The sequence below is a fragment of the Solea solea genome, chromosome 13 (genome assembly GCF_958295425.1).
Source record: "Solea solea chromosome 13, fSolSol10.1, whole genome shotgun sequence".
In the NCBI taxonomy this organism is placed as follows: domain Eukaryota; kingdom Metazoa; phylum Chordata; class Actinopteri; order Pleuronectiformes; family Soleidae; genus Solea; species Solea solea.
In genome coordinates, this window is record NC_081146.1 from 28,187,688 (window position 1) to 28,204,972 (window position 17,285).

At 36.6% G+C, this 17,285-nt stretch overlaps 1 protein-coding gene across 9 annotated transcripts in view; it reads left to right on the plus strand.

Annotated features, from left to right (window-relative positions):
• crppa (CDP-L-ribitol pyrophosphorylase A) overlaps positions 1-11,980 on the plus strand; it is a 76,407-nt gene extending 64,427 nt beyond the window's left edge. For 5 of the 9 annotated variants that reach the window (XR_009241943.1, XR_009241949.1, XR_009241951.1 and 2 more), the window contains one exon: positions 905-4,227. The gene's annotated coding sequence lies outside the window, so the exon portion shown is untranslated. Of the gene's footprint in view, positions 1-904; positions 4,228-9,958 lie in introns of those variants that run through there. The other 4 variants (XR_009241945.1, XR_009241946.1, XR_009241947.1 and 1 more) reach the window with 4 other exon arrangements.
• Positions 11,981-17,285: the final 5,305 nt, after the last annotated feature.

Sequence of the window (17,285 nt, forward strand, 5' to 3'; positions counted from 1 at the left end):
TTAAAATCCTCCTCCAGGCTTCTTGTTGTCAAGTTGTCTCTGTAGTGAATACAATAGTCATTCAGTCCTTTATCTCACTTGTTAGAGACACTTATCTGACTGAAAACTGAAGTTTTTTAACTCTTCACTCACCTGCACCAAACTCCACAGAGAAAACTGTCATTTTAAGCTCACAGAGACACAGGAGCTGCTGGTCCTCTGCTGCCCCGTGTGGTCACTTTGTGTCACTGAGTTCAATCAAAATGAAGGATTTTTAAAAGCTGAAGTCACAAAGATAAGACATTTGAACTCCGTAATGGAGGCAGCAGTGGATTTGGTGTGGGAGAGTGAGTGGTTTACAAACTTCAGTTTCCTGCCAGACATGTCTGTCTAACACTGAGATGAACTGACAAACAACATTTTTAAGACATTTAAGAACAAATATCTTAGTTTTTTAACTGAAAACAGAAGTTGAAATCACTCACTCTCCCACTCCAAAGTCCATAGAGAAAATCAGTGATTTTAGCTCACAGAGACACAGGAGCTGGTGGTCCTCTGCTGCCCCGTGTGGTCACTTTGTGTCCATCTTAGTGATGGAGGCAGCAATGGATCGACGGTGCTGTGTGTGTGTGTGTGTGTGTGTGTGTTAACTAGCTAAAGTCTATATTGCAAATACATACAAAAAATCCCACATCCATCACTTTAATTAATTAAAGTAAAATTCAATGTGAGGGATTTAGTGGCATCTAGTGGTGAAGTTGTGTATTGCATTCAACCTAATAGTGTCCACATGATGTGAGACACTTCTTGTTTTCAATGCTTCAAATCAGATTTGTGGGAGGAGTAAAAACATCGTGTTCATCTGTGGTGTCAGGTGATTTAAAACGGGTCACTCTATTGTTTTTTGTTTTTTTTTGCCCTCCAGGTGTTGGGGAGGTCATGTGACATCATTCAGAGCTGACGGCTGTATAACGTGGTCGACTTTGAAAAAGGACCTGCTCCAGATATAAAGTTCTAAAGGTAAATGTAAAAAGGTGAGGAAACGTCTGCCTACACTGCCAAGCAACAGAATTATGATTTAGAGACAAACAATAAAAAGTGTTGAAAAAAAATGATCGGCAGCTGAAAAACAGAACAGTCTTTATTTTTTCAAACCAAACTCCATAGAGAAAGTCAGCGATTTTAACATCACTGCACACAGTAAGCTACCCTAACCCTAACCCAGTTCAAATGTGTTCAGTAGTGATTTCGGCTTTTGTTCTCCTTCATTTGGTTTAACTCAGTGACACAAAGTGACCACACGAGGCAGCAGTAGACCAGCAGCTCCTGTGTCCCAGTGAGCTTAAAACACTGATTTTCTCTCTGGGGTTTGGTGTAGGAGGGTGCGGTTTACAAACAGTTTCCTGTTGGAAAATGGTGGTGAAATGGTGAAATGAAGCAGTGAAAATATTCTTAACTCTGTCAGGTCTGATAGTTTTGCCTGACAGAGTCTGTTTTCAGATGACGGACTCTCACCAAAAACAATAACATCAACAAACGTTACAGAGCCATGTAGGGTCATGCTCGGTTGGCTCCCTCCCAACAGGAAGTCCCACCTCCTCTTCCTCCTCCTCCTTTTGTTTTAATGAAGCCCCTGGGAGACTCTGGAAAGCCCTGGAACTGAATGCGGTCCATCCCGTCCAAACCGCCGCCTCCTCTTCAGTCCCAGTGAGCTCGGACCAAACCCCTGCTCTTCCCCGTCGCCACGGCAACTGCAAACAGGACGGGACAGGGTCCTGCAGAAGAAGAAGAAGAAAAAAAAAATGCTTCTATGATTTCACCAGATGTCACGGCAGCAGCAGCACAGACGCTGAGCTCGGGGCACTTTTATAGCGTGATCCACACAAAAACACATTTTATGCATTATCAGACTTCCAGGCTCCACAGTCGCCATCCCATCATTTTTAACAAGGCAAAACACGGGGGAGGCCCCTCAGCTGGCTGTGGGTGTCAAAACATAAAACTCAGGAAGTGGACACTGCACCATATAACACCGTCGTCGCCATGACAGCACGGGTGTTTCACCCGATGCCTCCGCATCCTCCCATTGTCCTGGCCATGCGTCACGTCCACACTGCCGCGGCCTCGGCGAGGACGAGGACGATGAAGACGACGACGGCGACGACGACGTGGGATTGTTCTGCATCACAGTCGAGGGAAATGCTCGTGTGAGAGGAGCAGAAAAAATAACAATCAATAAAAACAGCCGCTGACCCCTGTGACCCCTGTGAGTGCAAACTATGCAGAGGTCGCCGGGTTTCTATTGGGCAAGAGCTGGAATGTGAGTAACTGATGGTGAGCGTTTGTTTGTTTGTTTGTTTGTTTGTTTGTTTGTAAACGTTGTGTAGGAGGGAGACGAATTTACCAACTCAGTCAGACGAGAGACATCAAATAAAACAAGATGGCCGCTCTCCAGTCATGATGTGTTCTTGTCGTCACATGTACCAATGTTGGTGCGTGTGGATAAACCTGCGCTTCAGGGTGAGTTTGGACAGTAGGCGTGGCACACTAATTTAACCCCTCCCACATCCACTTTTCCACACACATTTTGCCGAAACACGTTCAGAGTCGCAGAAATCTGTGAGAAAAAGAATAATAATATCTTTGCTGCTCGGGCCTGAATAATTAAAAAGGTTTAAAAAGTCAGTGGAAAACTAATTCACAGATTAATGTGAGCAGATAAGAGGGTGAATAAAATAACGTGTTCACTGCTTCATCTCACTGTGAAGATGACGCTCGTCCTCTCACAGAGAGAAAATCAGTGGATTAAACATCACACACAGGAGTTGTTGATCCACTGCTGCCTCCATCACGGACTTCTAATGTGTTCACTTGTGACTTCAGTTTTTGAAATCCTTCATTTTAATTTAACACAGTGACTCAAAGTGACCACACGAGGCAGCAGAGGAGCAGCAGCTGCTTTGGTGCAGGAGAAAGCGAGAGATCCGTTTATAAACCTCAGGAAATGGAGGTTATGTCAAGTTCTAAACATTAGGAAACAAAGCAGTGCTCCCTGTGTGTCTGTGTTGTGTGTGTTGTTTAGGATTGTGCTCCATGTAAACACACAGTAAATAAACGCAGGCCTCGAACATCAGCCCCAGTTGTTGTTGTCAGCGATGCCCCGGCAACATATTGAAACAGTAAAAATCACAAATGTTTAGACAAACTTGAAGGTTTATTTATTAGTGAAAGTTGTGTTATTAATTAATTTGACGTGCAGTTTATTTATTATTACTTATTTCACCTCTGGTGGTTAATTCACCATTGTCACGGCGAGGGGCGGGGCCAACATCTCAACGTCTCCACGTCACAAAATACCGATTTACAGCTGAAAACATTGTGTAAACGTAGCCATGTACAATCTTATTATCCCTCATTTAGCGTAATTATCTTTTATTGACAAATCCTCATTATTTGAGCGTGAACTCATCACCGTTCAGCTGCAGCTGCACGACTACGTGTTGACACTCGCCTTTCACCTGTTCTCCAGTAGAGGTCCCCGTTCTCCTGCTGCACACTCTGCACCTCCTGTGACCTCAGAGAGGTCGTGGGGTCACAGCAGCGAGCACACGGTGGATCACGTTTTTATTCTAAATTCCTCATCAGCTTAGTGAAGGCATCGTGTGTCAATACTTTAAGACCGAAATTAGCAATAATCTGTGCCAATCCCATGATTTTGTTACATTTTTGCCAATTATGTGTTCAGAAAAATGGTTTTGGCCGTGCAGGAAGTTTCTGCTCGTCATGGTGGAATAAAATAAAACCCTCTAAAAACATTCAGACTGTCATTAGACTAGAGCTGCAAGAGCAGAGTGACTTTTTACACCATGTGAATCAGAGAACAGGCTGTAGATCGACAACACAACAACCAAATGAACACAAAACACAACACAAACACATCTGTGTCTACGTTAGATGTCACTGAGGTCAATCTGAACAAAGCATTTCAGAAGCCAAAAGTAACTGAAAATAAGTCCATTCGAGTTTACTGATGGAGGCAGCTGCTGTGATTGTGATGGAGTTTGGTGCAGGAAGTGAGGGGTTAACAACGTCACAAAAACGTCTGTTTCCAGTTGGAAGGGTTACTTACATATATTAACTTGTTTTCATGGTCACATATATGTTAGTTATGGAGGTCTACTTACATATATTAACTTGTTTTCATGGTCACATATATGTTAGTTATGGAGGTCTACTTACATATATTAACTTGTTTTCATGGTCACATATATATGTTAGTTATGGAGGTCTACTTACATATATTAACTTGTTTTCATGGTCACATATATGTTAGTTATGGAGGTCTACTTACATATATTAACTTGTTTTCACGGTCACATATATGTTAGTTATGGAGGTCTACTTACATATATTAACTTGTTTTCACGGTCACATATATGTTAGTTATGGAGGTCTACTTACATATATTAACTTGTTTTCATGGTCACGTATATGTTAGTTATGGAGGTCTACTTACATATATTAACTTGTTTTCATGGTCACGTATATGTTAGTCATGGAGGTCTACTTACATATATTAACTTGTTTTCATGGTCACGTATATGTTAGTTATGGAGGTCTACTTACATAAATTAACTTGTTTTCACGGTCACGTATATGTGAGTTATGGAGGTCTACTTACATATATTAACTTGTTTTCACGGTCACGTATATGTGAGTTATGGAGGTCTACTTACATATATTAACTTGTTTTCACGGTCACGTATATGTGAGTTATGGAGGTCTACTTACATATATTAACTTGTTTTCACGGTCACGTATATGTGAGTTATGGAGGTCTACTTACATATATTAACTTGTTTTCACGGTCACATATATGTTAGTTATGGAGGTCTACTTACATATATTAACTTGTTTTCATGGTCACATATATGTTAGTTATGGAGGTCTACTTACATATATTAACTTGTTTTCATTGTCACATATATGTTAGTTATGAAGGTCTACTTACATATATTAACTTGTTTTCACGGTCACATATATGTTAGTTATGGAGGTCTACTTACATATATTAACTTGTTTTCATGGTCACATATATATGTTAGTTATGGAGGTCTACTTACATATATTAACTTGTTTTCATGGTCACGTATATGTTAGTTATGGAGGTCTACTTACATATATTAACTTGTTTTCATGGTCACGTATATGTGAGTTATGGAGGTCTACTTACATATATTAACTTGTTTTCATGGTCACGTATATGTTAGTTATGGAGGTCTACTTACATATATTAACTTGTTTTCATGGTCACATATATGTTAGTTATGGAGGTCTACTTACATATATTAACTTGTTTTCATGGTCACGTATATGTTAGTTATGGAGGTCTACTTACATATATTAACTTGTTTTCATGGTCACGTATATGTTAGTTATGGAGGTCTACTTACATATATTAACTTGTTTTCATGGTCACATATATGTGAGTTATGGAGGTCTACTTACATATATTAACTTGTTTTCATGGTCACATATATGTTAGTTATGGAGGTCTACTTACATATATTAACTTGTTTTCATGGTCACATATATGTTAGTTATGGAGGTCTACTTACATATATTAACTTGTTTTCACGGTCACATATATGTTAGTTATGGAGGTCTACTTACATATATTAACTTGTTTTCATGGTCACATATATGTGAGTTATGGAGGTCTACTTACATATATTAACTTGTTTTCATGGTCACATATATGTTAGTTATGGAGGTCTACTTACGTATATTAACTTGTTTTCATGGTCACATATATGTTAGTTATGGAGGTCTACTTACGTATATTAACTTGTTTTCATGGTCACATATATGTTAGTTATGGAGGTCTACTTACGTATATTAACTTGTTTTCACGGTCACATATATGTTAGTTATGGAGGTCTACTTACATATATTAACTTGTTTTCACGGTCACATATATGTGAGTTATGGAGGTCTACTTACATATATTAACTTGTTTTCACGGTCACATATATGTGAGTTATGGAGGTCTACTTACATATATTAACTTGTTTTCATGGTCACATATATGTGAGTTATGGAGGTCTACTTACATATATTAACTTGTTTTCATGGTCACATATATATGTTAGTTATGGAGGTCTACTTACATATATTAACTTGTTTTCATGGTCACATATATATGTTAGTTATGGAGGTCTACTTACATATATTAACTTGTTTTCATGGTCACATATATATGTTAGTTATGGAGGTCTACTTACATATATTAACTTGTTTTCACGGTCACGTATATGTTAGTTATGGAGGTCTACTTACATATATTAACTTGTTTTCACGGTCACGTATATGTTAGTTATGGAGGTCTACTTACATATATTAACTTGTTTTCACGGTCACGTATATGTTAGTTATGGAGGTCTACTTACATATATTAACTTGTTTTCATGGTCACATATATGTTAGTTATGGAGGTCTACTTACATATATTAACTTGTTTTCATGGTCACATATATGTTAGTTATGGAGGTCTACTTACATATATTAACTTGTTTTCACGGTCACATATATGTTAGTTATGGAGGTCTAGTTACATATATTAACTTGTTTTCACGGTCACATATATGTTAGTTATGGAGGTCTACTTACATATATTAACTTGTTTTCACGGTCACATATATGTTAGTTATGGAGGTCTACTTACATATATTAACTTGTTTTCACGGTCACATATATGTTAGTTATGGAGGTCTACTTACATATATTAACTTGTTTTCACGGTCACATATATGTGAGTTATGGAGGTCTACTAACATATATTAACTTGTTTTCATGGTCACATATATGTGAGTTATGGAGGTCTACTTACATATATTAACTTGTTTTCATGGTCACATATATATGTTAGTTATGGAGGTCTACTTACATATCTTAACTTGTTTTCATGGTCACATATATATGTTAGTTATGGAGGTCTACTTACATATATTAACTTGTTTTCACGGTCACGTATATGTTAGTTATGGAGGTCTACTTACATATATTAACTTGTTTTCACGGTCACGTATATGTTAGTTATGGAGGTCTACTTACATATATTAACTTGTTTTCATGGTCACGTATATGTTAGTTATGGAGGTCTACTTACATATATTAACTTGTTTTCATGGTCACATATATGTTAGTTATGGAGGTCTACTTACATATATTAACTTGTTTTCCTGGTCACATATATGTTAGTTATGGAGGTCTACTTACATATATTAACTTGTTTTCACGGTCACGTATATGTTAGTTATGGAGGTCTACTTACATATATTAACTTGTTTTCACGGTCACGTATATGTGAGTTATGGAGGTCTACTTACATATATTAACTTGTTTTCACGGTCACGTATATGTTAGTTATGGAGGTCTACTTACATATATTAACTTGTTTTCACGGTCACGTATATGTGAGTTATGGAGGTCTACTTACATATATTAACTTGTTTTCACGGTCACGTATATGTGAGTTATGGAGGTCTACTTACATATATTAACTTGTTTTCACGGTCACGTATATGTGAGTTATGGAGGTCTACTTACATATATTAACTTGTTTTCACGGTCACGTATATGTTAGTTATGGAGGTCTACTTACATATATTAACTTGTTTTCACGGTCACGTATATGTGAGTTATGGAGGTCTACTTACATATATTAACTTGTTTTCACGGCCACGTATATGTGAGTTATGGAGGTCTACTTACATATATTAACTTGTTTTCACGGCCACGTATATGTGAGTTATGGAGGTCTACTTACATATATTAACTTGTTTTCACGGTCACGTATATGTGAGTTATGGAGGTCTACTTACATATATTAACTTGTTTTCTTGGTCACGTATATGTTAGTTATGGAGGTCTACTTACATATATTAACTTGTTTTCTTGGTCACGTATATGTTAGTTATGGAGGTCTACTTACATATATTAACTTGTTTTCATGGTCACATATATGTTAGTTATGGAGGTCTACTTACATATATTAACTTGTTTTCATGGTCACATATATGTGAGTTATGGAGGTCTACTTACATATATTAACTTGTTTTCACGGTCACATATATGTTAGTTATGGAGGTCTACTTACATATATTAACTTGTTTTCACGGTCACATATATGTGAGTTATGGAGGTCTACTTACATATATTAACTTGTTTTCATGGTCACATATATGTTAGTTATGGAGGTCTACTTACATATATTAACTTGTTTTCATGGTCACATATATGTTAGTTATGGAGGTCTACTTACATATATTAACTTGTTTTCATGGTCACATATATATGTTAGTTATGGAGGTCTACTTACATATATTAACTTGTTTTCATGGTCACATATATGTTAGTTATGGAGGTCTACTTACATATATTAACTTGTTTTCATGGTCACATATATGTTAGTTATGGAGGTCTACTTACATATATTAACTTGTTTTCATGGTCACATATATATGTTAGTTATGGAGGTCTACTTACATATATTAACTTGTTTTCATGGTCACGTATATGTTAGTTATGGAGGTCTACTTACATATATTAACTTGTTTTCATGGTCACATATATGTTAGTTATGGAGGTCTACTTACATATATTAACTTGTTTTCATGGTCACGTATATGTTAGTTATGGAGGTCTACTTACATATATTAACTTGTTTTCATGGTCACATATATGTTAGTTATGGAGGTCTACTTACATATATTAACTTGTTTTCATGGTCACATATATATGTTAGTTATGGAGGTCTACTTACATATATTTACTTGTTTTCATGGTTAAAAACCTCCTAATCGCTGCAAACGAGCCGATCAAAATATCTCCTCACTGACGCTCTCGTTAGCCGCGCTGTTTCAGACCAAAACCACACCCCCAGAACGTGGACTGCGTTGTGATTGGCCAGCCAACGAGAGCTTTCCCACTGTCCTGTGATTGGCCAGGTACCTGGAAGTGACGTAATAGATAGGCCAGCTCTCAGATACACAGCTCCCCCTCTGGCACGGTGGATGCTCTGCATCTCAGCAGCTACAACGAGAGTAGTTCTTCTTCTTCTGCGGTTGAATGTACGCAACCGGATGTGCCCGGACTAGTGCCCGCACCGGGAGGCGCTACGGTGGTGAGAGGAGTGGTGAGGATTTCTGATGACGACATTAGCATAGGGAAGTGCCGATCCACTTCGCAGAGCCCAGGAAAACAATACAACACTATTTTCTCAGCAGTGGCTGAACTGTTTGTTCTGAAACTGTAGGGTTTCATAAACGAGGTCATGACGCAGATACACACACAAACGCAGCGTTAATTGGAGCTTCCGGTCTATGTCGCCTTTAAGATTTCATAGACTCAAGCAGGAGTAGATTTTTAGATTTTTAGAAAAACTCAACTGTTTAATTTCCTGCACCAAAGCCCATTAAGAAAATCACAGGAAGACAGGAGTTGCAGGTGTACTGCTGCCATGTGTGGTCAGTTTGGGTCACTGAGGTCAATCCAAACAAAGGATTTCAGATGCTGAAAGTTACTTACTGATGAAGGCAGCAGTGGTACAACAACTCCTGTGTGGTTGTGATTTTCTCTGTGGAGTTTGGTGTGGGATGTGAAAAGTCTGTCTAACTATCAGATAAAATGACGTAAATTTATTTTTAAGATATCATAGACTTAAGTAGGTGTACATTTTTGTTAGGTGAGCATTTTATGCAGCGGCTCAAAGGCTGTTGTTCCCCCTTTTGTCTGTATCTTCAGCTCCAGTCTGAGCCACCACATACAAGTTTCCCCTTTAATATTATTCATATTAATGCAAAAGTACAAACTCTCTGGGAATCGTCCAGACAAACCGCGGGAACCTAATAGAGAAGGAAGCTGTTAAATCATAAAAGGTTGACTTCACTCTTCTCAATGATTTGCTTTATTGGAACAGCATGTTGAAGCTGGACCGTCGCAGAGTGATGCAATCACACGGCCAGAGCCACACTGTGTGCCTCACTGGTGGAGCAGGAAGTGCAGCGCGCCGACAGGGTTTGGCTGAGCAGTAGGTGGGCGACACAAATAAAAGTCACTAATGGCCTCGTTCACAAATCCAGGGGAAGTCTGGAGTCGTTCCCGGCGAAACGGGGATGTGAACGGGAGAAAATGGAGGAGGGCTCTCACAGATTTAGTCTGGGAGGAAACGGGCCTTTGGCACCGCGGTCGGCTGGAGCCGTTGCCGCTTTTGGTTTTGGTGGTCGAGCCAGGTCCAGATCTAAATGGAGGTTTTAGTGCGGCCGACCCAGGGGCCGTTTGAGGTGTGGTCCGACTCAGTGTAAGGCCCTGCACTTCATCACGCTGCGTCTGCTGGTGCTGGAGCTGGAGCTGGAGCTGGAGCTGGAGCATCTCGCCAGGCGTCTCCAACCGCTCCGTTATAGATGATGAGCTCACCTCAGCTGTCCACGGCCATTACACACAGACAAAATGGCCACTGCAGAGCAGCAAGTTTGTGTGAAAGGACGAGAGAGGAAGAGCAGACTCAGGTATCAGCCGATCACAAAGGTGACGTTCGAGAAAGAAAAACAACATTTTTTATTTGGAACTAATTCAATGAGCAAAATAAGACATTTTTTTTCACAGCGTGCACTTTAATTTAAAAGCACTAATATTCCAATGTTCATTAAAAAAGGCACCTCAGTGAAGTAAATTACAATTTAAGTCACACTTTATTATTATTATTATTATTAATGAAATAAATGTCTTGTACAAACTGCCAGGGGTGTTCCAACAGCAGGGGCCCAAATTTGAGAGTGGGCCCCCGTGGACAGCTGAATAACGACTAAAATAGATTTTTACATTTGCACGTTTACATGTTCTTAGTTATTTAGTAAAAAATATAAATATATGAAAAGTTTTCTTCACATACAGATCATTTAATAATAAAACTAATAAAACCTGTCCCTTTTTGCTGCTGTAACAAGGGAATTCCCCTAATCTAACCTAATCTCATCTAATCTAATCTTATCTATTTATGACTATTTTAAACTTTGGGGTATCAATAATCAAAGTTTGGCCGTGCAGGGAGTTTCTGCTCGTCATGGTGGAAAAAAATAAAACCCACTAAAAACATTCAAACTGTCATTAGACTAGAGCTGCAAGAGCAGAGTGACTTTTTACACGATGTGAGTCAGAGAACAGGCTGTGGATCGACAACACAACAACCAAATGAACACAAAACACAACACAAACACATCTGTGTCTACGTCAGATGTCACTGAGGTCAATCTGAACAAAGCATTTCAGAAGCCAAAAGTAACTGAAAATAAGTCCATTCGAGTTTACTGATGGAGGCAGCTGCTGTGATTGTGATGGAGTTTGGTGCAGGAAGTGAGGGGTTAACAACGTCACAAAAACGTCTGTTTCCAGTTGGAAAACACTGTCTGACTATAAGATATAGAAACATAAATGTATTGTTAAAGGTGACATCAATGCTTGTATCGCACATATATGTTAGTTATGGAGGTCTACTTACATATATTAACTTGTTTTCATGGTTAAAAACCTCCCAGTCGCTGCAAACGAGCCGATCAAAATATCTCCTTACTGACACTCTCGTTAGCCGCGCTGTTATATAATATATATAATAATCAAATTTTTGTTGATGTTCTAATCTGACTAATTTAATTTTACCTAATCTGATTAGACCTAATCTAATTTGATCTAATCTAATCTAATTTACTCTCATTTGACCTGATCTAATCTGATCAGATTTAATTCTAATCATTTAAAACTTTGGGCTATCGAAAATCAAAATTTTGTTGCAGGGCCCCCTTTCCCTTGGGCCCACAAAATCCTTTGCAACACCCCTGTAATCTGCAAATAAAAATGTCAATATGAAATAAAAAAAAATAAGAAACAGTTTTTGAGCTGTGGCTCCCTGACATCGAGCACTCTGTCCACTCTGCTGTCCACTGTGTCCCCTTTAATCTAAACTAATGTAATCTAATCTGATCTGATCTAATTTAAACTAATGTAATCTAATTTAATCTGATTTGATCTAATGTAATCTAATCTGATCTCAACTGATCTGATCTAATCTAAACTAGTGTAATTTAAACTAATGTAATCTAATCTGATCTAATCTAGTGTAATCTAATCTGATCTAATATAGTGTAATCTAAACTAATGTAATCTAATGTAATCTAATCTGATCTGAATTGATCTAATCTTATCTAAACTAGTGTAATTTAAACTAATGTAATCTAATCTGATCTAATCTAGTGTAATCTAATCTGATCTAATCTAGTGTAATCTAAACTAATGTAATCTAATCTGATCTAATCTGATCTGAACTGATCTAATCTGATCTAAACTGGTGTAATATAAACTAATCTAATCTAATCTAATCTGAATTTATCTGACCTGACCTAATAATGAGCACATTATACTTTAGTCAAAATCTGAAGGTTTTGTTGCTAATAAAACGTTTCAGATGATATTTGAGTCTTTCTAAATGATTTTTAAATTTTTATATTTGCTATAATAAGAAAGAAAATCATGTGTGACTTAAACAGACAATGACTTTGAATGACATTTAAATTAATAAATGAAGACAACAGGAAAAATCTAAACAGCAAAAAAAGTCAACGTTAGCTTTCACACCAGCAGCTGTTTTCAGAGGCCTAATCTGGCTGTGGCTGCAGAATGTACTGTATTTAGGAGGAGAAGCGTTTAATCTGTATTCAATCTGCGTTTAATCTGCGTGATACATTCTGAAATATCTCTGTAAGAGGGTGGAGAAATAAAAGAGAAAAATAAATTATTTTTCACTGACTGTGAAGCCTTATACACACTCGTGTGAAGATGTTAATCTGTGTATCAACAACGACAGGGATTAGATTTTGCGAGATAGTTTCACACAGAAACTACACTGTTTATTATTATTCATGCATTTTTCTATTTATGAACGATAAAACATCATTTTCTACATCCTGAAGCAGCATATGAACATTTAATTAAACAACTATATTATATTTAATAGACACATATTTTCTATTATTATATTATATTATATTATATTAAAGCACACTTTACAATAAGATACACCAAAAAAGGTTTCAGTAATCATTAGTTAATGATAACTAATCTTTCATTATTTAATTAATTCATAGTTATTCACTCATGATCAAACATTAACTAAACGTGAACTAATGACTTAATGATTATTATCTTTCAAATATGAAATATTACCTGTGGCTGTTTTTATTTTTGCATTTTCATACACATTTATATTCTTAATTCTCTGGATTAGCTCCTTTTATCTTGTTATTTATAAAATGACACTAAAACTCTCTAATTCCGATCAAATTTTTCTCATATTTGCAATTATATTTATTAATTAAAATTGATAAATTTATTTACATTTTTGTCCATCTACCTGTGATATCTTGACAAATAAAGCAGAGCAACTTTAACATTAAACATTGTATTATAGGGCTTTGTGTTTTTAAAAACATGTTGATAATGTAAATGAAAAGTAATCAACAGAGCGATGCTATTGTCTCACTTTGATGTTTTACAAACGCCGTCTGTGTTCACACAAGTGTAGAATCATTAAAGCACATTTTCATCTTCTCTCTGCAGAAGCTCCACACGCTCACTGTCTCACATGACTATTTCATATCTGCTGTCGCTGCTGCTGTTGCTGCCGCTGCACATTTCATCTTCCATCGAAGGCCAAAACCTCAGAACACGCAGCAAATGACTATGTTAACTTTGAATTCATGTGAGGAACAGGCCAAAGTGGGGGTTGCGTGTTTGTTTTTGGTGAGCGCGGCATCGGGCTGCGTCCGCTGTAATCCTTCCTGCCCTGTGTGACTGACAGCCACAGGTTGAGCAGCAGGTTCCACCTTCAGCTTCTGTGGAACGTGCTGCTCTCGGGCCTCGAGAGGTTGACTCAGGACTCATCAGTGACGACAGTTACATCTAAACTCACAGTTAAATTCGCTTCTATAGGCAAATATAGGCAAGCTTTTCATAGAAGACAAGTCTTTAAATGTAGATATTTGTGTCTCATGATTTCTTGTTTAGTCTCACTGAAACTGAAAGAAACCTTTTATTTTTACTTTATTGCATCCAAACGTGGTATTTCTTAGAGGCTAAGCTTCTACATTAGCCTTAGCCACAGCACAGCATGTGCATAGCATAGCAGAATGCTTTACAGTGAAGCATAGTAGAATCAGAATCACCTTTATTGTCATTATACAGTGTCCAACGAGATTAAAGAATAGTATAGTATATTAAAGCACAGCATAGAACAGTATAATAATGTATGTGTCATTTAGTATAGCACAAATAGCACGGCACATTATAGTGTAACATAGCATAGAATACTTAGCATAGCATAGTATTTTATGGTAATTAATAGCATAAGATAACCTAGTGTAGCATAGCATAGTATGGTATCCTATAGTTAACTAAAGTTTATTATAGTATTGTAATACATGCATATTTACATGTATACATGCATTTAATACACAGAAAAAAACATGTTAAATTACCCTAGTATAATAATAGTATAGTATAGTACAATAATAGTATATTGTAGTATAGTAATAATATATAATAGTACAGCATAATAATAATAGTATATTCTAGTATAGTAATAGTATAAAATAGTACAGTATAATAATAATAGTATATTTTAGTATAGTAATAGTATATAATAGTACAGTATAATAATAATCGTATATTCCAGTATAGTAACAGTATATAATAGTGCAGTATAATAATAATAATAGTATATTCTAGTATAGTAATATTATATAATAGTACAGTAATAGTATATAATAGTGCAGTATAATAATAGTATATTCTAGTATAGTAATAGTATATAATAGTGCAGTATAATAATAGTATATTCTAGTATAGTAATAGTATATAATAGTGCAGTATAATAATAGTATATTCTAGTATAGTAATAGTATATAATAGTGCAGTATAATAATAGTATATTCTAGTGTAGTGGTCCAGACTGAATATTGAATATTTGAATATTTGTACACAGTGAACTACAGCCTGGATGTTTTTGAGGCTCAAGTTATTCTCAAAAGAAAAGTTGTAAAATACATTTATATCAACACAATCAGGTGATTATATATATATATATATATCTATATATATATATATATATATATAACAGATAATCATTTTTAATCAGCACAAACCACTGAGTAATTGTGTTTTTAGATGAACAAACAAGTTCTCATCTGACAAATGTACAGAAAGCAAGGAAATAAAATGCCATCATAACTGTGTGTGTGTGTGTGTGTGTGTGTGTAATCCTATTTCACACACACACACACACACACTTAACGACACAGCTGGAAGGTTTTGCCCTTGAGACGAAAAAATTTAAACTGAGTGAAAACACCTCACACACACACACACACACACACACACACACACACAGGATTGGAAACATGTGTGAAATAAATCCTGAGCAAATATAACTGTATGCTATATCCTGGGCTAACGTGCTAATAGCCTTAATTTGATCTGTAAACATTAGAGTAGACTGAATTTTACTCACCTCTGCTTTACACTTGTGGACATTCTCGAAGGACGGTGGTGTGTGTGTGTGTGTGTGTGTGTGTCCTGGGTCCGCAGCAGCAGTGTCAGCAGCAGCAGTCAGCAGCAGCAGTGTCAGCAGCAGCAGCAGTCAGCCTGCCTCAGCCTCGCTATCTGTTAAAGTCATTTTCTCTCAAAGAGGAATTAATTTCCTCTCTCAGCGTCCGTGGCAGTGAGATCCCAGGAGTGTGGAGTTATTGTGACCGTCCATCTGCAAAAGCCGTCTGAGCCACAGAAACTCCTCTTTCACTTTACACTTGTTTACTGTCATCTGTAGAGATTGGAATGAACATTTGCTTTAAAAAGCACACAGATTTAGAAGTTTAAGAGGAGCATGTTTGTCATTACAATATAAGTCCTCTTTATTTATTTTAAGACATTGAAAATGTCCACTTTAAGGACTTTAATTACGTTGACTTAAACTGGATTTTTATCATTTACCTTTTCCTGTTTATTTCAGTGATTTTGAAGGACTGAAACTCAAAAAAGCAGCCAGTAAAAAACATCTTTTTTTATGTGGAAAATAACATATTTATGATCAAGCTTGAGCTTCATAAAATGGTTTTTAAAGGTCCTCTCAAGATTAGAGTGTCTTACGTGTACTCTAATGTTGTTTAAATGACTTTAGATGATTATTTTGGCAACAGTTTTTAGCGTACTGCATAAGCCAACGTGTTAGCTTTTTCTTGTAGCGTGTGTATTCATGACACAATAGTTGTTGAGAGTTTAAGACGTCTTCTAATGCTTCTGACAGTCACAATATTAGCCTCTCTAGATAATGTGTGTATTTGTGACAAACTAGTTCTTCTCAAAGGTAGTGTCACATGTCCTCGGATGCAGTTTGAATGATTTCTCTGAGGCTAATTTGAGAGGGCAAATATTTATAGTTTGAGAGGAGATAGTTTGTAGCTATCCAGTTAGCCACAATATTAGTTCTTAATCTTAGTTGACAGGGACCATGTACAGAACCAGGTCTATACCAGAGTTAGCTAAATAGCTCATTTGCATCTTCATATGTGTGTGTTTGTGAAATTATAGTTCTTTTTCATTGTGAAGTTTAAAATGTCTTCTCATGCCGTCTAAATACTTTCTCTTTGTCCATGATCCTATTATGCTAATTTAACAGCTTTTAGCTAGCACAGTATTAGCCTCTGCATATTGTGTATACAGTTCTAGCACAACTCGGCTTTTCTTTTCCATCAGTGATAGTAACTAGTACCTGGTGTTTTTTTAGTACCTGCGGCACAAGAATCAAAGCCAACAATGTCCAACTGTAGATTTTAGCATCCTTTTTAGCTAGGTCTTCGTCTTCTTCAGATGGTGTGGTGCCAAATGTTTTAATAACATGTTATTTTAGTTTGACATTATGACAGCACTAGTTACGAGAATCTAACAATTTATTTTATTGGCCATAAACTACATCCCCTTTCTTCATTTGTTTAATTATTCTGATCACAATCAGTCTAACAGCTGGAAAAACACAATGTTCTCTAAATTCAAATGATCTTTGTTTAGTTTGACTGGAAAAAAATCTTTGCCAAGCAACGATACTTTTTAGTTTCTAACTATTCTTTTTTTTTGTACATGTTTCTTTGGAGACAGTGACTGTAAACAAACACAAGCTCAGAGGAAACTGTCGCTGCCACAAAACT